The sequence below is a fragment of the Lycorma delicatula genome, chromosome 2 (assembly GCF_047948215.1).
Source record: "Lycorma delicatula isolate Av1 chromosome 2, ASM4794821v1, whole genome shotgun sequence".
NCBI lineage: Eukaryota > Metazoa > Arthropoda > Insecta > Hemiptera > Fulgoridae > Lycorma > Lycorma delicatula.
In genome coordinates, this window is record NC_134456.1 from 75,427,629 (window position 1) to 75,454,602 (window position 26,974).

General features: G+C 32.0%; 1 long non-coding RNA gene across 3 annotated transcripts in view; it reads right to left on the minus strand.

Moving 5' to 3' along the window:
• LOC142318908 (uncharacterized) overlaps positions 1 to 26,974 on the minus strand; it is a 209,996-nt gene that overhangs the window by 27,847 nt on the left and 155,175 nt on the right. Inside the window, exons 1-2 of one of the 3 annotated variants that reach the window (XR_012755073.1) lie at positions 20,920 to 21,171; positions 13,954 to 14,047 (exon numbers count right to left, since the gene is read on the minus strand). The exons of 1 other annotated variant lie outside the window; for it this stretch is intronic. This is a non-coding gene — a long non-coding RNA (uncharacterized LOC142318908). Of the gene's footprint in view, positions 1 to 13,953; positions 14,048 to 20,919; positions 21,172 to 26,974 lie in introns of those variants that run through there. One more of the 3 variants, XR_012755074.1, reaches the window with a different exon arrangement.

Below are 26,974 nucleotides of genomic sequence, written 5' to 3' on the forward strand. Positions count from 1 at the left end.
CCATAACAAATGCAATAATTGAGTCGGCATCGAGATATATTCCCAAAACATCTGGGAAACTTACAAAGAAACCCGTTCCATGGTGGAACGATGAAATAAGTGAAGCTATAAAAAGAAAGAAAAGGGCGTATAATGCCTTTAAGAAGCGTCCTAATATCACCTGATATCACCGTATCAAGCAGGTTTTCGACAATACCATTCTACCACTGATCAAATGATCAGCTTAGAGGACATTATATATAACAGCTTTATTACAAGGAAACATTGTGTCGGAGTCTTCTTTGATCTTCAGAAGGCTTTCGATATGACCTGGCGTCATGGTATAATGCTCCAGTTACATGAATGGGGCATTCGTGGCAATTTGCCTATACTGCTCAGCAACTACATGAATGACCGTACCTTCCAAGTACGCGTCAACAACGAATATTCATGTGAAAGAATCTTGGAAAATGGCATACCGCAAGGTTCGCCGTTGAGCGGTACCTTGTTTACCATTGCCATTAATAAATTGATATTAGCCATTCCAGTAGAAATCAGCAAAAGCGTCTATGTTGATGATCTGGCAATCATATATGCCAGCAACAAGACTGCTATAGTGAGGTACAAATTGCAACGAGCGATCAATGCTCTAAATGAAGTTGCAAGGAATACAGGATTCCAATTCTCACCAGAAAAAACGTGCTGTGTACACTTTTGTAGGAAGAGAATTCCTCATCAAAGTCCTGCTCTGACAATTGATGATAATCCAATACAATATAAAGACAGCGTAAGGTATTTAGGACTAGTATTGGATAAATCCCTCACATGGGGATTACATATACAGGACTTGAGTGATAGATGCAAAAGAGCCCTAAACATTATAAAATGTTTATCGAACCTAAATTGGGGCTCAGAAAAAGAGACATTATTGAGACTATATAAAGCATTGGTTCAATCTAAACTAGACTACGGATGTATCGTATATTCATCCGCTAGAAAGTCGCACTTAAGAAAGTTAGATGTAGTTCATAATAGCGGAATAAGATACGCAACAGGTGCTTTCCGCACAAGTCCGGCGGCTAGTCTGATGTCTGAAGCCGGAATAATGCCACTACTAATGCAGCAAATATATGGGCATTCCCTGCTCATATAAATAATAAATTGTTTATGAATCATCCCATGGCTGCATTATACGAACGTCGTGCTACCTATTCCAGACCAGCCGGAATTAGGTATCACGAATTAAGAAGAAAATATGAAATTGCTATACCAGACACACTAGCAATTTCTACTAGAGAAATACCGCCATGGCTCTTGCCAGCGGTAAATACAAGTTTGGATCTCTCTCAAGGAGAAATAAAAAAGAAACCAGCAATGATCATCCAGCAGGAATTTTTAGCAACCGTCAGTAGTTACGAAGAACATATTAGAATTTATACTGACGGTTCTAAAACCGAACATGGTGTTGGATGCTCGATATATGTAAATGAAGAAGCCCACTCTTGGAGACTGCCAGATGTGGCCAGTGTCTACACGGCAGAACTCACTGCAATTCAGCAAGCTCTTCGCTACACTGAACACTATTGCGAAGAGAGAGTGCTAATATGTTCTGATTCATTAAGTGCACTCGTCGCAATTCGGAACAAGAACATTAAGGATGTCCTAATTGCAAACATCCTGTCCATTTTATACGTTCTAAAACAACGAGGACAGCGATGCGTATTTGTATGGACTCCAGGGCATGCTGGTATTACAGGTAATGAAATCGCAGACGAAGCTGCCAGAAAGGCGACAGTCTGCGATGATTTGGATGCATTTCCTGTAAGAGTGGCAGATGTTAAAAACCGTCTAACAAACATAGTAAGAAACAAGTGGAACGCTGAATGGAGGAGTTTAAATACAAAATTAAACTCAGTTAAAACTTCTCCTTATAAATGGAAAAGCGACTTTAAGTTGACTCGCCGTGAACAAGTAGCGGTGACCAGACTTAGAATCGGTCACACGCGATTAACAAATTTATATTTGTTAACCGGCGAAGTGAGACCAATGTGCGGTGTTTCCACGTCGGCGATAATATTTAATAATAAAAAAAAAAAAAATCTATATATATATATATATATATTTTGCAGAAAAAAAAATTAATTATCAAAATGGCATTTACTTCTTTTTTTATGCTCTTTAGATGATTAATTCCATATGATCGTGTAGCTAGCTGTAGATCATCTGTTCGGTTTCCGAAGTTGTCACTCTCCTATTGGCACACGCATAACTTTTTGATGTCATCAGCAAGACCTTGAGGAGATAAAATATTGTTCGGCTGCCTTTTTGGATGTTCTTCTTGGCTACGTGGCCTGTTATGTAAGTTAAGAAAGCCTATCTCAACCGTATTACTTGGTTCTGCGTAGCTTCCTGGACGAATGTTTTTAACAGGTGAAGTACAATAAGGAGTTATCTGAGTTCTTTGATACAAAACGGGTGTTGCTTAAGGATCGGTTTTAGGACCTCTTTTATATTCTATCTTCACAGCGGATCTTCCGATTACGGACTATATCACTGTCGCTTCATTTACCGATGACACGGATATCCTGACTGTCAATGTTGACCCAAGTCTAGCTTCAAGTAAACTGCAATCTGAATTGGACCGTAACAACGAAATTTGATCTTTCTGATCAAATTGAAAGATTAGGGTTAGTCTTCCCGTTCCGGGAAGTAGAGTCATGCAACATCTGCAATGAGGAGACTACACTTCGGTCCACCTCGATGGTGTTTTCATGCCGTAAGCTCAAGTAATCGGTACCTTGATCTTAATCGTAGTCTGACATCGAAGGTCCATGTAAGAGAAAACAGAAAACAACTGGTTATTAAGTTTAAGGAAATGTACTGGTTGCTGACCAAGAGGTGACAGCATTCACTATCTAACAAACAATTATTGAACACGACGATCGTGAAACTAATCTGGACTTAAGGGATCCAGCTTTGGTATACAGCAAGCAGTGTCAACGTCGAGATTAAACAGAGATTCCAAAAAAAGTTACTGAGAAGCATCAAGTTTCAGAAGAAACAATGATATCCACAAATATCTAGGTTTAGCTTATATTGATAAGAAATTCAGCGATTCGGAAAAAAAAATAAATTGCGGCTAACCACCCACGCGAACTACGAGTATTTAAGCTATTATTAATCTTCTAAACATTACTAAAACCGTTAGAAGACTAAAACTACTCCATTTGTTGGCCCTTGGTGACCACATCATCGGAGGTGGAACTCCATCAACGTAGTTTTACCCATCATATTATTTCACTTCGTTAGATTTTAGTTATTAATAGTTATATCGTTCGTTATCAGTTATTACACTAAATTTTCTGTATAGGAATATTTAGTATATATAATCTTTGAGGGAGCTTCGATGGAAGCCTCTCTGCATGTGATTGAATATGACATCATATTTAATTATGGTTTCTGTATTAGTGTAACCGATAGAAAATTTTATTTTGAGACAAAAATATAAAATGTCCTCTTAATTGAGATTATCTTCCCTAATTTTAAATTACTTTTCGATGGAGCATATATATGTGTAGTAATAATAATATTTTACTTATTTAAATTTTACAATGATATTTTTTTTAAGCGTTATGTAAAGCAGTAATAATGCTTAACTGTTTTCTTTGTAGATCTGTAATATTACATTTTAAGCTTCCCAAATATCCAAGGGAAGTACTTTATAATCTTTTATCATGAAAAATAGAACTGTTTTGAAATGATTCAATTTAAAAAAAAGTACTTGTGAAAGATCCGATATTCTAATGGATTGATTATGACCAAATTTAATAAAGAAAAAGTTTTTTTTTAATAAAGAAAAATTCCAAACTGTATCAATCAGCATAAAGTTTCTCTGATGAGTATTTATTGGTCATTCGATCAGGAGAAGCGTTTTAAATTTAAAAAAATATTAATTTTGTAAAATACTTTTGTGAAAATTCTCTGCATATTCTAAAATTATGTATAAATTACATATTACATTACAAACGCGAATTGAGGAAGTTTTTATAAAAATCTACCAAACATTTTTTAAGAAATTCCATTTGAAATAAATTTATTGTTTTTCAAGAGAACAATGAAATACGAGGGCTGTTTTTTTTTTTAACTTCCATGGGCTATAAAAAAAAACACACAATGACATAACAAAATGATTTTGTTACTAAAAGTTGAGTAGTATCTAACTTATTATTTTTTTTACATAATCGCCAAAACGACTGAGAAATTTGTCCTATCGTGACACCAGTTTTCCGCTGCCCTTTTCAAACAAGTTTGCCGCCCCAAGGATGGAAAGATACGTCTTGACCTCCGCCTCCTCCTGAATTTCTTCGTTGGCGAAGTGTTATCTGCCCAACCATGCCTTCAATTCTCGAAAGAAATGAAAATCGCTACGTGTTAGGTTTGGACTATACGGTGGATGGTCAAAAACGTCCCACTTGAATTGTTTGAGAAGGTTCCTTGTGTCACGTTGGCGCAGTGCAGTTCTTCATTGTCGTGGTTCAAAACCACGACAATACCACCGTATGCCTTTTCGTTTGTTCTGGATCGCTCTACGGAGGTGTCGTAAAGATTCACAATAATAAACTTCTTTTGTTATTGTTGTCCTCTGTTCCATTAAGTCCACCAATAAGACGGAAAAAACTGGAGTTATTTGGTCCCAAAAAACTGTAGCCATTGTTTCCCTGTTGTTCAATATCTGTTTGAACGTTTTCGGCTTGTTTGGAGAAGAAGTGTCCATCCACTGCTTAGAACACTTTTGGGATCCACCATGCACACAGTTTCCGGTATCAAGTATTTAGACAGACAAAATCGTCTACAGAAATGTCTGAGATTTCTGCAGAAAGTTCACCTATCGTAAACCTTCATTTGTCATTGACAAAATCATCAACACACTCAATCAGGCGTACAGTAGCGACAGACTTGCGTCCTTGCCCACTTTCGTTTATGGACGTCCGTTTGCTCCTCTTTAAATTTCCTATACCATTCTCGTGCAATTCCATCACTCATAATGTTTTCACCAAACACTAAGCTCATTCTGCCATGGATTTCAGCAGCGCTATATCCTTCTGCTAGAAGAAAACGTCACACTTCGCAACTCACACTTGGCAGGAGCATCGATCGTAGCGGCCAAATTCAATTGCCCGTAGCACGTCTCAGACTGATGCAATGGAGCCGGCAATGGCAGAGGTTGTAGTGAGAGGCAGCGCAATCGCACGACGCGCAGACCTGGCTCCCGCATATCTCTAATTTATTTCGATGCATGATCGTAAGTTGAAAAATAACAGCCCCGAAGTTAATTTGTAATAAATTTATTAAAATACTTACGGGTACTAAAAATCAACATAATATATAAAATACATATAAAAATAATATGAAAATTTTACGAACTGTTTTAAAAGAGGCTAATAAATCATAATTTTGCATTTGACGAGAATGAGTTTTAGTTAATACGCAAGGTTCTGTACATGGATAATTGATCCATACTGAAGTTATAATGCAAAACGGTAACAGTAAAAAAGTACGTTAATATTCCACTCCCCAGAATGATACTGATTAAATACATATCCAAAGCGACATACTAATGTAATGGAATCACATAATTAAATATAGTCTAGAAACAACAAAAAACAAAAAATGATTTTTGCTTCAACCCCTTTATGAGGGTTTGAATAAGTCTAAACGTCATCAAAAAATATCACAGATTCCTAAGGGGCATGAAATTATGTTTAGAAATTTAAATTTGCATGGTATTCCCCATATATAGAATCATTATACCAAATTTCTTTCAATTCGGTTCAACAAGTACGAAGATATAAAAAAGCAGGTCAAAAAATACAGCCTTCCGGAACTTTATACAACCTTCTAGAATTTTTCATTTCTTTTTAATTTTTTTTTTTACAGCAAGGATAAAACGTCAAGATCTACAAAAATCACGAAATGCAAAATCTGACTCGAGTAGAACACCTTACCCTATACAGTATACTGTAAAATTATAGAGTACAATTATTTGCTGGGAAAGGAAAAACATAGGTCATGTCTATAAAATAAAAGGAACAAGGATGAAGTTCATCCACATCTTATAATAATATTTACAGGAAAGAAGCAATAAAAAAAACTCAAAGCTACAATCCAGGATTGTATGAATAGTACGGATTCACTACAGGGAAGAAAATTAATTTGCAAAAAGAGGGAATAAGAAAGCGACGTACTAAGATAAGAAATTTTTTATGTAATTTAGAACTGTTTTTTGTTTGAAAATTCACAGAAGTTGAGCGAAATAAAAAGACATCAAAAGGTGAATAAATTCAGTTAAATCAGTGTTTGAATTTATAATAAAAATTCAAACAAAAAAAGTTTTTGAAAGTTTTTTTATTTGTTTTTTAAATAAACTTTAGTTTAAAAATCTTCTTTGATTTTACATAGATGAAGAAAAATAAGTAAAAACTTTATTTCATTTAATCTAGACTTTACTAAGAACTGTAAGATAATATCAGATAAAAAATATTACGAAGAACATTAAAAATAATAATTTATTTTTAATGATAGAAAGGACCATTAGACCCGCCTCCAACTACTGAATCATCATTCAATTGATCCTCTCTCACCAAGAATATATAAATTCTAGACGATGTCTTCCTTGATTTCCATTTCTTTAATCATTTTGTAAAGGGTAAAATTCATTAAATAATTAAATAAAATCTGTCTATATTTACCGAAGGCTATCGATATTCGTCTGATTAAACCCATTCTTACACATCATTAGTAAAAGGAATTTTAGAAAATTTTAGGAATTTTAGACATCATTAGTAGCTTACACGGATATCAACAGAGTTCATCCACTGATGACATGATAAGACAAGCGCATGTAGCAACTGCCTTTGCCGCTACATACTTACTTAAGTACTTTGAGAGTTATTACCTCAGGCCAGTTTTACTTATTTATTTATTCATATAGTAATACCTAGCTTCCTATTACATTTTAAATACTTTTCTTTTTTTATGATAGGATAAAATTTTTTAGCACATGAGAAATACCAAATCTGAGACCAGGTTACGAACCCAGAACTTTCTGGATGAAAGAGGGAAGGTCACACAACTAGCCCATCATGGAGCCGGTGGTGTGGTGACCTCCTTGGCAACTCAAAATTAAAGTTTAAAAATAATTTTGTCAATATTAAATAAAAAAAACAAAAAAACAATACCAACACAGATACGTACGTAATATGCTCTAACTATTTCGATCTTCACTGAACCATACTTAAAAAACATTTTTGTTCATTTAAAAGTACATAGCTGATAACTAATAAAAAGTGTAAACTTAAACATTTTTCTCTTGATGCGTTTCTAAGTTGTTTTAAGTTTTAACAGTTGTTATTTCTCTCACAAGAAAACTTCCAATAAACGACTTTCGTAGTCAAGACACAATTACTAAACTTTAAAGAGGTTACCGCAAGGAACAAAAGAAAAGAGTGAGTTGATTTCAATCAAACACGCAACAACTATGCTATAAAGACAGCACACGAATAGCCTGTTTTACTTGACGACCAAGAACTACGTACAATTTATATTTTAAATATCTACTACTTCATTTTTTTTTTATCAATAGATTCATTATTATAAATTTATCGGGTAGATTTCAAATAAAACCAAATATAATTAATAACTTTCCGCATGCAAAAAATAATATTTCGCCGTTTAAAAAAATTAATTATTGTACTTAAGAACTAACCTTCATATAAACGTTCATATAAAACCGTTCAAATTCAATAAAACCATTCATATATCGGTTTTATTTGTTTAAATTAAAAAATAATTTTTTTAAATGACTGGGAAAGAAAAATCTTTTTCTTAGTACATTTACACAAACATTTTTTCGAAGATTTTGTTTTTCAAACTAAAACTCAACGGCAAAGTAACAATCAATCGTTTTATATAAAATAAAATAAAAATCATTAAAAAAGACGGGATTTGGAGAATTATTCCAGACGAAGAGATTTACAAAACGATCATCCCGATAACTAATAAATTTAGAGAGAAGAGAATTTCCTTTCTAGGACATATTTTCAGAATGGAAGAGACCAGACTTATCAGATGGATAATCGAACTTTTCTAGACAAGAAAAGCAGACCGAACTGGTTTACAGACCGAAACAGCTATTACAGACACCTGTATTCCGTATATTTGATACAATAGCAAAATACATGATCTTCATAAAATCATGGTGGGGTTTCTGTAATTCAGATCAAGGAAGTATCTACACGGTAGTTACCGGAGGCTAAACAGGAAAAAGAAAGATCAAGGAAGTATACCCACCGGGTTGGTCTAGTGGTGAACGCGTCTTCGCAAATCAGCTGATTTCGAAGTCGAGAGTTTTAAAGTTCAAATCCTAGTAAAGGCAGTTACTTTTAAACGGATTTAAATACTAGATCGTGGATACCGGTGTTCTTTGGTGGTTAGGATTCCACACATTAACCACACATCTCAGAAATTGGCGACCTGAGACTGTACAAGACCACACACTTCACTTACCCTCATACACATCTTCCCCATTCATCCTCTGAAGTAATACCTGACGGTGATCCCAGGAGGCTAAACAGAAAAAAAATATCAAGGCAGTATGGAAATTTTGAGATGTTATGTTGGTAGCCGTGATAGCATACAATTCAAAAGTTTGTGTAACATCAGTTAAAACCACTACACTATTTTTCGTATTTTGCTGAGGTGTGGTTAGTTCGTTACTACTGTATATTCACTGTTCAGGAAAAAGCAAATTTGCGTTTTTGTGCTGAATTAACGTCCGTAATATTAGTTCAACGTGTAATACGATGTGAATATAGAAAACCGTCATCACATAAAAATAATATACGATGGTTAAAACAGTTCGAAGAGACTGGTTCTGTTCTCAAGGAAAAATCAACTGGCAGACTCCGAATATCAGACGATGCTGTTGAACGAATTGGACAGTCTGCTATCAGAAATCCTAACTCCATCTCTCGTTAAAGCCTCGAGTTAAGATATTCCGAAAATAATTCACAATGTTTTACATAAAAGACTGAAATTACACGCATATAAAATCGAGCTACTGCAGGAACTGAAACCTGATGATGGAGAAATGTTTTTCATTTTTAGACTAATAATTTTTACGGATGATGCTACATTCCACATAATGGGTGTGTTAACAGACACAATTCACGAATATGGGGATCTGAAAACCCAGTGTAATGTTTGAAAAACAATGCGACACGCCTAAAATTAATATTTAGTGTTGTGTAATGTGAGCCTTTTTTCTTCGCTGAAAAGAATGGAAATGTTTATCTCAATATGGTAAACCATTGATTATCAATATTTTTCGTCCATCGCGCACATTGAGAATCAAAAATTTTCTAGCGCCCTAAAATTTTGAAACTTATGGTCTGTTGAAAATAATAATTTTAACTACTAATATAAATTGTAATTTTAAAATGCGCTCTTAAAAGCAGCAATTGCAATAATTGTTTTTAATCGTGGCATATACTATTTCTGAGTTGAAACTTATATTTTACTTTACATGTTAGTTTGAAATATCAGGAAAACATAATGCTTGCCTCTGTTTTAATCAGCCATCGCCTTTCTAGACCGCCTGAACGCCTCCAGCGCCCACAAAGGAGCGTTATCGCCCAATTTGAGAACGAATATGTTAAACGATTAATTATTTTCTCGACTACTCGAAAGCAACCAACGAATTCATTTCGAACAAGATGGCGCACCCCTGCACTTAATGTATTCGTAAACCAGACTTCGAACGGAAAATTTGGACATCGATGGATAGGCCGGCAAGGATCTATACCCTGGCTTCCAAGGAGTCCAGACCTCACACTTGCGATTTTTTCATGTGGGGGTGTATAAAAAAAACATGTTTATTCGCAAAAAATACGCGACCTACGTCACTTAAAGGAACGGATTAGTGAAACAGTTGTAACTCTGTATAACAGATGTTAATTCGGGTATGGGCAGAAACTGAGTATCGATTGGACATTTGCCAAGCGACTAATGGTACACATATTGAAATCTATTAGTTATGTAAAAAAAAAAATGTTTGAGATGACAAATTCGATAAATAAACGTAAACTGTAAGTATTTTTGTTTCATTTAATCCATGTACAAAACCCCACCATTCTTTTACAAAGACACTGTATATCAGACGTTGTTCTCTTGTATCTTTCATTTCGAATCCAGCTATTTTGAGAGCAGCATATAAAAACAACGAACATCGTTAACTACATGATTTCTAGATAAAAATGCGTATCTTCAAAACCCATGGTTCCAATACGTAAAGGAAGAAAGGGGCAGTTACTACTTTGTAAATCATAAACAATTTGTGTGTGTGTGTGTGTGTGTGTGTGTGCGCGTGTGTGTGTATTATTAATGCTGTTTTTTTAAATGCCTTGTATATTCCTTATATTAAAGAAAGATAATGCTACAGAAAAAAAGAAACCTGTTAATAAATGGATTAAGGAATTTATCCATAAAAATATACTAATCTTATTAATATAAATTAAATATTAAAACAAAAACAATTAATTAAATTATACTGTGATAAAATAAAATAAAAAACATTTAGGTAAGATAAATAAAAGGCCTCATCATATATGAATTTAATGATTATTATCAAGGTTTTAAGAATAAATGTTAAAAATCTATTTAAAAATGCAGAATTTCATCTCAGAATCTTAAATATAACTGCTTAAGGTACTAATGATAACATGAAAGCGTGCGTCCGAGTGTGCTTAATTGATCTGCCAAGCATAAAATACTGTAGGCTACTTACAAATTTACGCTGGAACACAGATGGCTAAATTGCGTTATTATAATTAATTTACGGAGTAAAACTTAATTTAAATACGGATGGATAATTTTATATAAAGCTACTAAATACAATTAGACTCGGTGCTTTGTAAACCGTAAATTTTGTAGATCTAGTAAATTTCATTTTGTCTCTTTCTCGTTGTTAGAAGCAGTGTGAACATTTACTTCAGAAAGTAGTCTAAATTCATCAGAAAGTTGAATGGTAGTTATATATTGTTAAGTTACTCGCAGTAGTAGTAATACGCATTAAAGAAAACTTATGGATTGGCTAATACATTTTATGGTAATTCAACTATTGCATCAACCAGCACACAATTACTTTAGTTACTACTGTACTGTAATGTCAACTACGGTGGAATGGATTTATTATTAATATGCAATTGCTAATTCACTTAACATCACTTAAAAGTTGTTAATGAACTGAAACAGCATCACGATGATGTCTTGCACCTAAAAGGCATATTAGAGTGGATATAATCCATTTTTTACACATAAAACAAAAGACTGAACTCTGTTAACATGGTAAATCGAAATTCTACAGATACAAGGATTAAATATCACAATAAATGGTATATATATATATATATAGAGAGAGAGAGAGAGAAAGAGAGAGTGAGAAAGCAGGATTATAATATATAAAAACATTTAAAATTTATATTACATTATTCCCAAAATAATTTGAATTGTATAAGAAATAATTCTAAACTTAAAATTATAAAACGTTCGTTGGCAGTGGGCATTTATACACAGAAGCAGCAAGTCCATTTTACAAGTTCTTATCATTATTAGTAAAAATTTTTACACTTATAATTTTAATGGCCTATTACAATACTTAATTATTATAATACTCAATATCTGCCCATCAGGCTGGTCTTGTGGTTAACTCGTCATCACAAATCAGCTGATTTCGAAGTCGAGAATTCTAAGGTTCAAATCCTAGTAAAGGCAGTTAGTTACTTTTATACGGATTTGAATAAAAGATACCGGTGTTCTTTGGTGATTGGATTTCAATTAACCACACATCTCTGGAATGGTCGACCTGGGACTGTACATGACTACACTTCATTTACATACATACATAAATATCATTCTCTGAAATAATACCTTACGGTGGTTCCGGAGGCTAAACATTAAAATAAATGGAGAGATTATACTTAACACCTAAGTAAGGGATTATTTTATCTTAAAAAAAAAAGTTTAACTATAAAATAAGTTGCTAGGCGGGGGTTGCAACTATCATTGACTATTAAGTAGTTGCTCTACTCAGCGGACCAACGGAATCTAACTGTGGGGTATGACATCTGAGTAACATCGAAGTTGTACAGCGAATCAAGAACATATATTAGAAATGTATTGAGAAATATAAGAGAAGCACCGTGGATTGCGAAAACAATGAAAAACACAATTATCTAGGACTCCCAACCGTTCCAGAGAAGATACAGCGATTCGGTACCAAATGAGGCTAAAAAATAAGTGAACTGGCTGGTGGTTAACCTCTTGGATAACAGAGAGGACGTAAGGCGCCTAAAGCGACTGCATATATTTGATCTGTAAATTCTCAGAGATTTGAGGTGAATCAACTATCAAAAACATGGTTTCGGTTTTGATACTTACTTTGATTGGTTGTTTCATTGTTTCTTTATTTGATTAGTTATTCTTTCTATGACTGATAAGACTATTTTTAGGTGTTTTCTTTGATTTTTGTGTTCCGAACTTTATCAATTTTCTTTGGGCTCATCTTTGTATTTACTTATATTTATTTATTACATATTTATATATACTATATAAGATATTCGGGCGATTATAACGCCCCACCGTTTATCGCTCAGAAAAAAAAAACAACAGAAAATGTATAAAATATGCATACATCCATATACGTGTACACTTCTTTGAGGGATTTCAATGGAACCTCTCTCTCCAGGTCATATTTTTTTATTCATATGGTTCCAATAAATTGGAACCGATTTTAGATTAAATACTGCATCAAGAAAAACTAAAATAAAATAAAACTTTTTTTAATTCTTCAATTATAGATTTTTATAAGTCGAAAAACAAATATACATATATATATATATATATATATATATATATATATATATATATATATTTTGAAATTGACAAACCAATAATTAGCGCCGATTTCAAATAGACAAAACTTAAAGACAATCTGAATAAAGTATTAGTTTCTAGTCTTTATTACCGTTTCAGTAAACTGATTTTACTATCATTTTTAAAAATAAATTTTATTGTCAATTTCAGTTTGGAAAACCGCAAAAACACAATTTTTTTTTTTTAAATAAGCGAAGTTTCAAGAAAAACAAAAACGAAAAACCTAAATTTTTATATAAATAAGAAAAAGAATGTAGACGAACGGCAGAAAAATAAATTATTATTAAGAATAAGAACTCAAGAATGCAGGTACATGGACTTATTTAATTCTAAGTTTTAAAACTGTTTTCAACGAATATTTTCAATAAACACTTTGAATATATTAGCTTGTATATCATTATGCAATAATAATACGATACTAAGCAAAGATAACGGCAAAAAACAAAGACTTTCAAATCATTTATGAGATTTTGTTACTGAAAGAAATTTCTATTTTTTGCAAAATGAAAATGGAAAAAATTATGACGGTAATTTACAGAGTTACTTTTCTTATAAAGCAGGCGACTCATCGAAATTGGTGAAGTGTAATTACTGGGATACGTAAAAAAAATATATGCTTCCAATTGATTGTGTCTAACTGAAGTCAATTTAAAAATAAAACTTTAATTAGTTTAAAAATAATTAACAAAGCGAAAATAATGAATATATTATAATACTTATATCATAAGCAATTAATTGTGCCAAAAATAATATTACAAAAAATGAACATAAATATTCATAGTTATTAAAAAGTTAATTTACCGAAAAAGTTAATTTACGACCGAAAGAGAAGAAAAACATAAAATTAGTAAAAATATATATAAAAAACGCATATATATTCTCAAATTCGAACACGCAAAAAACACGTACGTATGAGTTTTAAGAGAACGTGAATTGAAAATTAATATCATGATAAAATGAAGAAAATGCAATTATTGTACTTACTGTGAATGTAGATTCTTCATTAATGTTGAGACTTTTGGTATTTGCAGTGCTTACTGCCACACAGATATTAAGGTCAATTCTATTTTCTACTAACCTGAAAAAAAGATAAATTTTTATTTTATTTAATAATAAAAAAAGCAGAAAAAATTATTTAAAAAAATAATAATTTGGAAATCTAAAATTAAAAAAAAATTACCACTGAGTAGTAAAAATGTCTTACAGTTAAATTTGTTATTACTTTGAATACTATGTGTCGTTTCATCGCATAAAGTTAAGCAAAGTTACACGAGAAACAAACAGTGCTGCCATATTTCCAGTAGTTAAGTATATCCGATTTCCTCCATTAATATTTCTGTAAGCTTAACTAATAGCCAACGTTTCTTTCCAACATTTCAATGTCAAATTTTTAGTTATTACTTAAATCTTTTTTAATTAAAAATGTATTTACATAATTTATTAATTCAACTACAGTTTTTTAAGGTGACACCTTATTCTACATATTTAGATTATAAAGATACTTAGATCATATCCCTTTTAAATTTTCATATGCCTAATATACAAAATTTGTGCAAAATTTTTTTATCAACATATGCGAAATTTTCACTTCATGAAGTTGTTAAATAATTCTATTCTGATTTTAAATATTTATTTTTGCCATTATTTTTTTATTCATATGCAATAAATTGGAACCGATTTTAGATTAAATTATGCAGCAAAAAACCTAAAATAAAAAAAAATAAAAACAGTAAAGCTAAATAAGGACGGAAATAAGAAAATTTTCATAAAAAGTAAACAAAACGTGAAATGGCTACTGACTAGTTGCTTAACTATAAATTTGATATATTATAAACTTAATTCAATTATTCAATTAATATTCATTCTTTGTCAACATATTCTCAAACTACTTATTGTTTGTGAACTATATTAAGAATTAATAAATAATTTCAATTAATCATCAGTACCGCATAGTCATGAGAAAATATGACTATTGTAATTTGGCTTACAATACTTTTAGTAAATATATACTAATTACAGATGGGTATTTTAAAAATAAAGCTAATTTTTTTAGTGAATAAAAAGCGTTAATAATGATCCAGTTTAGAAAAATTGGCAAAATTTACGTTGAAGGGAAAATAAATATATTAATTAAATGAATTTAAAGAAATATAACATAAATATAGCACTTACTACAAATAATACCATCTGGAATAAATCTAGAAATAATGTAGAAAAAAGAATAATAACCAAACTGGAATATACCAATAAAATGTGATGTGTGTAACGCGACGTACGTAGAACACACTGGACGAAAATTTAATTAACATATAAGATCATATAAATGGATTTAAATTATGAAAACTTTTGATAGCAAAAGAATGTACACCCAATAAAATGATAACATCTAAGGAAGTATATTGTGCAGAAAAAGGAAAACGTTTATGTATTCTAGAAAACATGGAAATATTCAAGCTAAATTTAAAAGGGCATGAGATAATTAATAAACAAATAAATAATAAATCCGATATATTTAAAAACTTTAAATTGTTGAAACGAAGAACGAGAAGGATTAGTTTCAAGAAATTGTACAGCCATTAGAGCTGGAGGGATAAAGCAGAAGAGGCCATGACAGTAGGAGGAGCGCTTAACATAGACGATCCCAACTCAAAAAGATTCAGTGCTAAAAGTAGTTTTGAGAAAGAGGTACTCCAAAACGCGTCAACTACGAATATTAAGAGTGACAATGCTAGAAATGGCAGAAAATATAACTTAAATCTATCACTTTGAATATAATTTCCATATATTTATTTGGTTATATTACAGACGCTTAATACAACTTGCTATAACATCCCTCATTCAATCAGAGCTACAAATGACTCTGTTAGTGTTTTACCTCACAGGGCGAAAATATATTTAACATCATATTAGAAATGTTTCTTATTTAAAATCACGATTGTAGTAAGGAATACACAAAATAAAAAAAAACCGTGGTTATAAGATAGAAAGAAATTAAAAAAGAAAATTTCTCATTTTTCACCAATGTAACTTTAGATATAGAAACTGTGACCGCGAACAAGCTCATAAAAATAATTTCAATCTCACGTAAGCACAAACAAGGGAACAGCCACCCTACTAGCGACTGCCACCTTACTTTTGAAGACGTAGCTACTAGTATGCTCATCAAAACAATTCCCATAGTAACTATTAAGAAAGAATATATAGAGCGTGATTAAAAAGCAAAGTGAAAAGGAGACGATCAATCACTACAGAGAATACATGCACTTATACAGATCTACATAGTTTCCTCCCCAGTCGAGAGTTCCGACTTTAAAATTCTAGTAAAGGCAGTTACTTTTATACGGATTTGAATACTAAATCATGGATACCGGTGTTCTTCGGTGATTGGATTTCATTTAACCACACATCTCAGAAATTGTCGACCTGAGACTGTACTAGACTACACTTCACTTACACTCATACAAATCATCCTCATTCATCCTCTGAAGTAATACCTGACGGTAATTCCCGGAGGCTAAACAGGAAAAAAGGTAGTTTCCACCCCGGTCTCCGTAGCGCGAGTGGTAGCGTCTCGGCCTTTAATCCGGAAGTCCCTGGTTTGAATCCCGGTCAGGCACGGCATTTTTACACGCTACAAATATTCATCTCATCCTCTGAAGCAATACCTAACGGTGGTCCAGGAGGTTAAAAAAAATAATGGTAATTTCTACCTAGCCCACCGTGCTGCTGTAGTAGTTAACTCATCGCAAATTAGCTGAATTCGAAGTCGAGAGTTCTAAGGCTCAAATCCTAGTAAAGGCAGTTACTTTTATACGGATTAAAATACTAGATTGTGATACCGGTATTCTTTGATGATTGGGTTTCAATTAATCACACATCTCAGGAATGGTTGACCTGAGACTGTACAAGACTAAATATCATTTACATTCATACACGTCATCCTATGAAGTAATACCTTACGGTGGTTCCGGAAGCTAAAAACAGAAAAATTGAGAGGATAGTTTCCATCTGGTTTATATTAACAACAGGTTCAGGAACAGATTTATCGACAAGAAGCTTGTAACTGAGTTTTGTTTAATCTAACAAAAACCTAATTATTAATTTTAATTTCGGATTGAAAAACTAATATTATTGATATTCTATTCAAAACATTTAAATACTATTATTTTATAGACAAAAATATTTTTTATAGTATCAAATAAAAAATTTAATGAATTTCAAGATCAATAAAAAAAATCTTTACCCAAAAAAACCAAATCGATTGATAAATAACAAAACTGTTCAAATTAAATAAAGTTAAAAAATACGACCTTCAAAATTATGAAAACGGATTAAATCAGAAAAGAGATTTTAACAACTTCGTAATTTGGTTTTTAAAAAGATTAATTACAAAATATTTACTTAATAATAAAACAATTAGCGCTGACATAATTAACATAGATATACAAGAAGTATCGTTCAGTTAATAATACATTATTAATATTAATACAGGAAAATCTAGTAAACAGTACATTTGAATATCACGTTGAAAACTAATTAAGTATGCTATGAATCTACATAAGCTACTTAATTAAAATTTAACCTACTATCATAAGTGAATACATATGTCGATTTCAAAATGTTAAAATATTACTTACATTTAAATTAATACTTATTTACTTTACATTAATTATCATACTGAATGTGATTTATAAAAAAAGTACAGTTATCTATATAAACATACACAAATGTTATGTTATGCTAAGTTTCATATTTTTCAGTAAAAAAATTGTAATAATTTTTTACAAGTAAATGTTTTAAGTAAAAAATCAATTAAACATTTAAGAATTTTATTTATCAATCGCTGAAAACATTTTATCCTACGGAGACTAACCCTTAGATTATCAGTAAATATTTCTGGTAAAACTCTTCTTTTAATAAAAAAAAAGAAAAAACATTCATATTAAGTTAAATATACATGCTTTACTTGGAGATTATTCTTGAAACCGTTTGTGCATACAACCCAATGAGACGCCAGTGTTGTAAAGGAAATTGTTGATAAAGAATCTGCTTAAAAAGGTGTTTTATTCAATGAATAAACAACGGCGACGGTATCTCTTTATTCTTTTACAAAATTTACCCTCACAGACAAAAAAAAGGTTAGGTTCCGTCAGTGGTGTAAAATGATAATAATAATAACTTCTAAGGTTCAAATCCTAGTAAAGGCAGTTAGTTACTTTTATACGGATTTGAACACTAGATCGTGGACACCGGTGTTCTTTGTTGGTTGGGTTTCAATTAACCACACATCTCAGGAATGGTTGACATGAGACTGTGCAAGACTGCATTTCAATTAAATTTTTCATACGTATCATTCTCTGAAGTAATACCTTACGGTGGTTTCGGAGGTTAAACAGAAAATATCTGATGTGGACAACACATGACTTCCTTGTACGCCTATGACACCAATGAAAATAAGTACCACCTATATGATGTATCATTGAAAAGCTGTCAATGAGGGCTCATTACTCCAGTTAAGAAAGAGTCCAAAATAAAAAAGCTTTTGGAATTTGGGCTTTTTTGGACATTTTTGATTCAGTTGATTGCAATCAAATGGGGAGGTGCACAAGTAGATATTACAACAATCCGAAATCCAAACTTTCAACATCATACGGCTAATCGTTTTTGAGTTATGTGAGATACATACCGTACATATATACGTCACGCCGAAACTAGTCAAAAAAGATATTTCCGTTGAAATCTGGAAACCGAAATTTTTCGCGATCACAATACTATCTTTAGTTCGTACAAGGAAGAAAAAATTAACAAAACAATTTAATTTTACGGTGTAATGAAGATATTACGTCGATGTGAAATTAATTTACATCAATCATCATCACATGGGTATCCTGCTTCAGTAATTTCTTCCTACTACATGCATTATATAAATAGACAGCACAGGTCTGTACATCTGGTCTTTGATAAAACTAGCTAGTCGACATCAATTGTGGTTTTTGTTGGGGAAAACTTATTAAACTTCATCAAAACGTTCTAGTCATATTGAAGTACAGTGAATAAGAACATCTAATTCATATCTAACAATAAATTATCCTGAAAAATCTCTGATTTCATATATAACATTACAGTAAATATAATTAAGAGTAAAATCTACTTATGAAAGTTTGTTGTGATCGAGGAACCAACCAATAAATTTATCTAAGTTTTCTCAAGAAATTTTGTCCTTCAGTAGGAAATCGTAATTAAAAATAAATAAATAATTAAATATTACATATATTAATAATAAATTAAATTATTTATAAAGTTTAAATTATTATTATTATTATTCCAATTTGTATAAAGCTGGAATAATAATTTAAACCTTTGTAAATCTTTTTTGCTATAGTTTGTGTAAGTCTATCGCAAAATCCAAGCAACGTATTATTTTTTAAACCACTTCGAAAAGGGGGAATTTCACAATTCAATTTATAGGTTGTTTTTACGCCTATTCAAGCATTACTCCTTACCAAATAAACTACGTTTTTTTTAACTCTGCCTCCCGGAACCAGACCCCTAATTAAGCATGAATACGGTTCCGGGAGATGCCTTCGCCTCTAGCCGCCAGATGAGGGAAGGCCAGGCTCGGCTATTCCGTTCCCGGCCTCTATCACCCAGCAACCGGGACTCCGTCGTCTGTGCTTCGCCTCTAACGGGGACACCCACCCGTGCAAGCACGGGCGAACGGCAGATCCGTACGCAGCTGTCCCTCGCTACACAATATTTCATTTGAAGTATTCCCGACACAGTGTCGAAGTCCACCGGACTGCGTAAAACCATTCCCAACGATGTAACGAATAGACCAAGTTAGATGTTTTATCTTTTACTTTCTTTAGCAGTTTTCACCAGAAAATTTAGGAATTTTTTTTAACTAGAAATTACTTTTTCTAAACGGTTACGCGATATTTTTCATCATCACTGCTCAGTGTTGGATTGATTGTTTCAGGGATATGCCCCTATATGATGTCATAATGATAGCTAAGTATTTTTATGTTAATCTTCAAGTAATTTATCCGTAAAATTTATTGTAACAAAAAAATAAATAAATAAAAAATTATATTAAAAAAAAACCGAAAAATTTCGGTTTTCAGATTTCAACGGAAATATACATTTTGACAAGTTTCGTACGTACTATATTTCCCGCACAACTCAATAACGATTAACCGTTGGATGTTGAAATTTTGGATTTAGGACTGTTGTAACATCTACTTGTGTACCTTCCCTTTTGAATACAATCGACTGCGCCAAAGAGTCCAAAAATGTCCGAAACCCAAAACATATGGATTTTGAACATTTTCTTAACTGCAGTAATAAGCCCTCATTTAGAGCTTTTCAACAATATATAATAAATCGTACTTATTTTAATTTGTTCCGGTTATAGCCAAATAACATTTTAATTAATGCAATATTGGGATCTTACAAGGGCAAGGCACATCGGTTCGAATCAGACTTCATCTCATTTTTTTTTTTAATAAATTTATTGATTTATTAATAATTATTAACCTTTGATTGTAAAAAAAACTTTTATGATAAATAATAATTCAATAATAATAAAAAAAATATGAAAAAATATTAGAAGTTATTAATGAAATAAAATTTTATGTACTTCTCATTTTAAAAAACAAACGTTTATATGTAATTTAATAGGCGTACAAGGAAGTCATGTGGGGTATACCACACTTTTTTTTATTTAATTAAGATGCAGGTTTGCAGCCTTTCTGTGTTTAAAAATGGCTTTTGAATACAATCGGGAAGCGCTTGTTGTTGTGTTACGTGTAGGCTTTTCTAATTTCAAAACAAAAACAAAATCAGAGACTTAAAATACAATAAACTAAAATTAAGGCTAAAAAACTGCTTTAGAAATGATATACGACATTTGTCCAAAACTAAAGGTACTAATTTATCTATTGGACTTACCTGAAATTACAATTTATCTCTTTCAAAGTATGACCCTTTAGAAGTTACACAGCGGTTCCAATGTTTCTTTAACTGTTCAAAGCAGTACCGGAAGTCGTTTCCGTTGTGTGTGTAGCTCATCGGTTACAGTTGTTTTATGTTTTCCATCATCCCGAAATAATGACTTCAACTTCAATTTCAACTTGGGGAGGTAGAAATCACACGGAGCTAGATCTGAGCTTTAGTGAGGCTAAGGATGTAAGGGAATGTTTATCTTCGCTAGAAATTCTCGAATTGAAAGCGAAGTGTGAGCTGGCACGTTGTCGTGGCCCATAGACCGAATCATGTGTATTGTCCGTTCTTGGAAAGACTTTCGAAGTCTTTCCAAGACATTTTTGCAAAAAGCGCTATTAACTGTCTGTTCTGGAGGTACGTCATCGACCAATCTCATCATCATTTGTTGACGAAGTTGGTCTTCCAGAACAAGGGTCGTCTTGAACATTTTCTCGGCCCTCTTAGAAAGCTTTGTGCCATTTAAAAACCACAGTTGTCGATAGAATTGCATTTCCATAAGTTATGATTAAGAATAAAATGTTTCTGTGGTAGACTTGTTGAGTTTCACACAAAATTTGATAGCATAACGTTGTTCAGTGTTTTCTTCCATCACAAACGTAACGAGGTTATGAAACACGACCTTACATGAACAGCAGTAACGCGCAACTGATTCGACCGATACACTTGAAACAAGTATGCAAATGCAGCCAAGGTCAATACCTACGTGCTGTTATACATGAAGGAAGTTTTACGTTATCTGTTCTTCTGCCCGCAGTAAAATCACTACTCTTACTTTTTGGACAAACTTCGTAATTCTTTGAAGATGATCAAAATTATGAGTAAATAAGTTTGGTAGTGGGTTTTTTAATTTTGCACAAACTTTTTAAAGAACTGAAAAAAAAAGATTTTTATTCTTTCACAATAGTGTTTTGGTAGTCGGCTTTATTTATTACTATCATCCTGTCGCGGCTGCGCCTGCGCTGTATGGTTACTTTATTTCCCCGTCGCGTTTAATTTTGTTTACGCAATTATAGGAGGCAGATACAGCCAGTTGCATCGCACATATAGTTAAAAGTGGCTGTGTTGGTTGAGCCGCCGGCCGTACACCGTCGCACTCCCTAAAAAATCGAAATTAAAAAAAAATAAAGAAAATGTTTTTTGATATTTATCTGAAGATAATTTGGAAGCTTAAATCTATTAAATAGCTCGTTTAATATGATTCGGAAATGGGGAAAATTTTCTATCATTGTTCAAAATTTATTAGCTTTCTTCACCCTTTTCATGATAGAAAATAGAAAAATCTACAATCTGGTTTTTAGATATTCACACAAAAATCAAGTTGATATCTGCATTTGTTACAGAGGAATTTAAAAAATATAAAATTTCATTATTACTTCATTTTAAACTTTTAAGTTCGGAATTAAAAAAAATCCTTTGTAAATACTCCCGGGACTAATAATAATAAATTGTGAAATTTTCAGCGAAATCGATTAGGTAGTTTTTGAGCTATTAGGGCATACACAAAACAAAGATGGTCTTTTAATTACATAGATTATTAAAGTTTACAAAGACTATTATTTAAGTTTAAATTAAACTTAACATAACTGGTTATCAATAGAGAAATATATCCTATTGCGCTGAAAAGCTTCTTTCTTCACACAACTTATATAAAAGTAACGTCAATGAAAAGGATAAATTTAAAAGCTTGTTAGTCACTTAATGCAATTCATTAAACATGTATCGGAGGTTAGATGCACATCATGCTTTCTATCCGCTGAATAAATTGAATTTTAAATCCATTTTATAAAAATGGAGATCCGCGACAACTCTACGAAAGCTATTTTGCAATCGGTCAATATTTTGCGTCATGGGCGATTACCGTCTGCTCGTGCAATTAACTTAACAAATAAAAAATTTGTTAACTTAAGGAATAAAAAATTTGAGAAAAATGGGTCTACCTAAAATTTAAATCCACTTAAAACATAAAGGAGAGGTAAAAAGTGTTAGAACGCCAGACAACATTGATAAGAGATTGAACTGGCATAATGCGCAGTCCAAAATCGTTTTGCGATTAAACATGCATTAATATTAAATATCAGTGAACCATCGACCTTTCAAGTCTCCTAAAAACTCTTAAATTTTCACCCCTATAAAATTCAAATTGTTCAGGAATTAAAAGTTGCTGAATTGATTGCTGGCACGAATTTTTATCAAGAAATGTTCAAGCGTTTGGAAGTTGATGAAAAATTAATCCACTATATGTCATATGAAACTCATTTCCACCTAAACAGCTACGTGAATAAATATAGTCGGTATGAGAACGCTGAAAACCAACATCAGATACATGAAAAACAGTTTCATAGTCTGTCACAGCATTGTGTCCACTTTCGTCATCTGCCATTATTAGATCTTTCTTTTTTCAAGACGATCAGGAAACGTTACAATCACTATTGCAGCGTATTACTCAAGCACGGTCATAATATTTTTAAAGAAATAATTAGTTTCATTTTCGCAAAATATGCGGTTCCAGCAAGATGTTGCAACAAATCATACTGCACATGTGTGTCTATTACTGGTTTAAGAGAACTCTTTCCGAAATGGGAATATTGTTTGCCCGCGTAGATTTCTTAATTTGATCATATACGACTTATTCCTCTGGGGTTTGCTCAAGAGCTACGTACCGAACGACCGCTAACGTTCGCGGAACTTAAATTAAAAATTATTCAGTTTCAAATATTACACCAGGCTTGTTATCGCGAGTAATGTTAAATTATCGATTAATATTAACAGAGTAAGTAAATCGTAATGGTGCCCAACTGTTAGGCGTTAATTGAAAAAAAAAAATAATAAAATGATATGACAACGGAAAACTGTAGAAATATTCATGTCAAAATGAAAACTTGTTTAAGTACAGGAGTTTTAAATTCTCCGGCTTCATTGATATACTTTATATTTTAAGTTAAAATAATAATCTTACAGCAATTTGTATTATTTACAGTTTGAAAATTAATTTTATCAAATCTCAAGCTAACAGACTTGAAATTATATCTTTAACTGAACTCTAATGGCTAATAAAATTTATCGGCACCGCTAGCACCTAAACCCAGTTTAAAATATGTATTATATTGAATTTGATTTATGGCGAATAATGTTCCATATTATAATTTTCTGGGCGATTCACAATTTTAAAAGCATATACAAATTTATTGAGATAGCTTACAGATTCGGTTGAGGTCTCATTTCATAGCAAAACACATCACATTTTGAATAACTCGTTCATTAGTACCAAATTCGGTCAAGGTATAACTAAATTTAAAAAAAAAATACCAATTAAAAAAAATTCAATTCTAGAATCAGATATTAGTAACACAATTTTTTCTTAAATTTCAGAAGTCACTTTTTTCTTTTTAAAATAGAATCACCGCAAATTCTCTCCAGTTTTCTAAATGTAGAATCCCTTCTACCTCTAGAAAAGCATTGTACGGAGTGATTCAAGAAGGACTTCATAAATTTAAAAACATATTAAAATTTACTGGTAAACTTACAGATTCGGTAGAAGTCTCATTTCATAGAAAAACAAATCAAGTTTTTTCACCAAACATTCACTTTGATTTGATATGGCTTCCATTTGTAATACGACACGCATCCAACCTGAAGTCGATTTCGTTCCAGACTGTAGCCGGCAAGTCGGGCGTTACCTGTGCAGCTGCGGCGTTAATTCGAACTCAACAAAATCAGCAGCCAAAGATAGTAGGTACATAAACCCGATCTTTAATAAACCCCACATGAAAACATCTAGGGGGTCAAATATGGGGAGCGAAATGGCCGTGCAATTGGATCTTCACTACCAATCCATCAATCTGGGAATCGAGTATCATGAAAATATCGAACTTCTAGGCGGTAGTGAGATGGTGCATTTTCAAGAATGTCCAAAATAAACGATAACTTTTACGGTTGTCTCCTGGAAAAAGGTTGTCTCCTTGTTTGCTTAGGGCACAAAAAAAATTCACTTTAAGGCTATCATGAATGTGCTGTAAAGTTTCATGAGGATTTTCGCTTCGACAGTTATGGGTGTTAACACTGACGTGAAACGTTGACTTATCACAAAAAATTGCATTATCTATTAAATTAAATTGTCTATTAAACATTAAATTACGTTGTCTACAATTCTGTCCATCATTTCTACTCAAAACTGCAGCCAAGCAACTTCGTCATCATCTGTAATACGATGAACCACGGTTACTTTGTATAGCTTCAACTACAGTCGTTTAATACGCGCCAAACTGTCTGTAGAATGCCCGTCTTACGTGACACACGTCGAGTTGATTTCTTCGGCCTACACGCAAAGCTTTCTCTAAATTGATCCACAGCAGCTTCACGGAGGCGTAGGCGTCGTGATGATTTTGTATCTTTTAACAGAACAACCTGTCAACGATGGTTTGATACCAAGAGTAAATTGTATGCCTACCGTGAGGCTCCTTACCGTATTCTCTATGAAAATTATGTTGAACTGCAGTTGCTGATTGCAAATCGTGAAACCAAAACGCAAGCGAGCATATTCTGCACCAGAAAAATGTATCCATTTTTAATATCATTGGTGACAGCACTAGTGACCGAATTCCATAATAATGAACTATGCCTGTAAAAACCTGATGTGTGTTGCTATAAAACGAGACCTCAATCGAATCTGTAAAATGCTTTTCATGCTTTTAAAGTTGTGAAGTCCTTTTTGAATCACTCAGTATATACTGTACTATAAATAAATTACAACGGATAAATTAAAAACGAAGAATATTTTTTATTATTTATTTACATCTATTTTACGTTCATCTCCGTTTATTTTTAAATAAATTATTCATAACTAATATTATAATGTATTAACAATGTAAGCCACCCACCCAACTAATCGATTATAAAATGTTGCATTTATTATCAACTGCAATTTAGTATGTAACTGTTTATATTCACGTTATATATATATAAAAGCTATAATGGTTAAATGTTACAATGACTGAGTTTACAGTGTATTATTCAACGTAGCGTATATATTAATGAATGCTGTATATTCTCGTACTATTGCATGCTGATCAAGATATGATTCAAGTATAACTAGATCAATTTTACAATTTAGACTAATGTTATTCTACTACTGTTCCACTGATTTTATTTTTACCATTAGTTCGTATTAAATAAGCTATAAAGTATAATGTCCCTAATCTGAATTAAAAAAAGCCTGTTCCATTTTAATTTTTATAATATGAAAACATGAATACTTTAGATAAAATGCTATGATTCTAGTTTACACAAAGTACGAATTTCATGTTTTAAATTAATTTTTAAAATTAAATGATAAACGAAAATAAATGTTGTGAATAGAATTGTATTCATAGAAAGTAAATTCAAACCAGCTGATATCAGTGTTGTATTTTTAGCCGTAAGATAAATTTCTATGTTACTTTCTTGAGGTATTAGTTAACATATGAAAACTGTTTTTATATTCCACATCGGAAAAAAAAAATTAAAATATTATAATCTTACTAATTTATGAATTAGCCAAGCATTAAATAAATGGCCCAACTAATTCTTTCAGTAGTTATAGAATCAAATTAACAAAAATTAATAAAATCCTTTTTTGTTAATAAAACTTAAACCGATGCGAAGATATAAATTGGACTGTTCAAATACACCACTTCAAAAAAAAAAATCTACCGTATGTTTCAACATAAATATGGGGGTTTTGAAGATATGTAATATTTCTATAGTTTCACGTACATTAATGATAAGATTAAATGAAATAGCAACTCAAACAGTTTTAGCTGTGCTCAAGCTTTAAAGTCTACAACACTGATTGTGGCTTGCGTACTACCTTCGCAAATGAAATTATGCACCGTGACGATGAAGACTTTCTTTATTGCGTCGTATTCAGTAACGAATCAACATATCAACATTTCATGTTAATGTAAAAATAAGCATTCATAATAGGCGTATTTAGCGATCAGAAAATCCTCACGAAATATTGCAA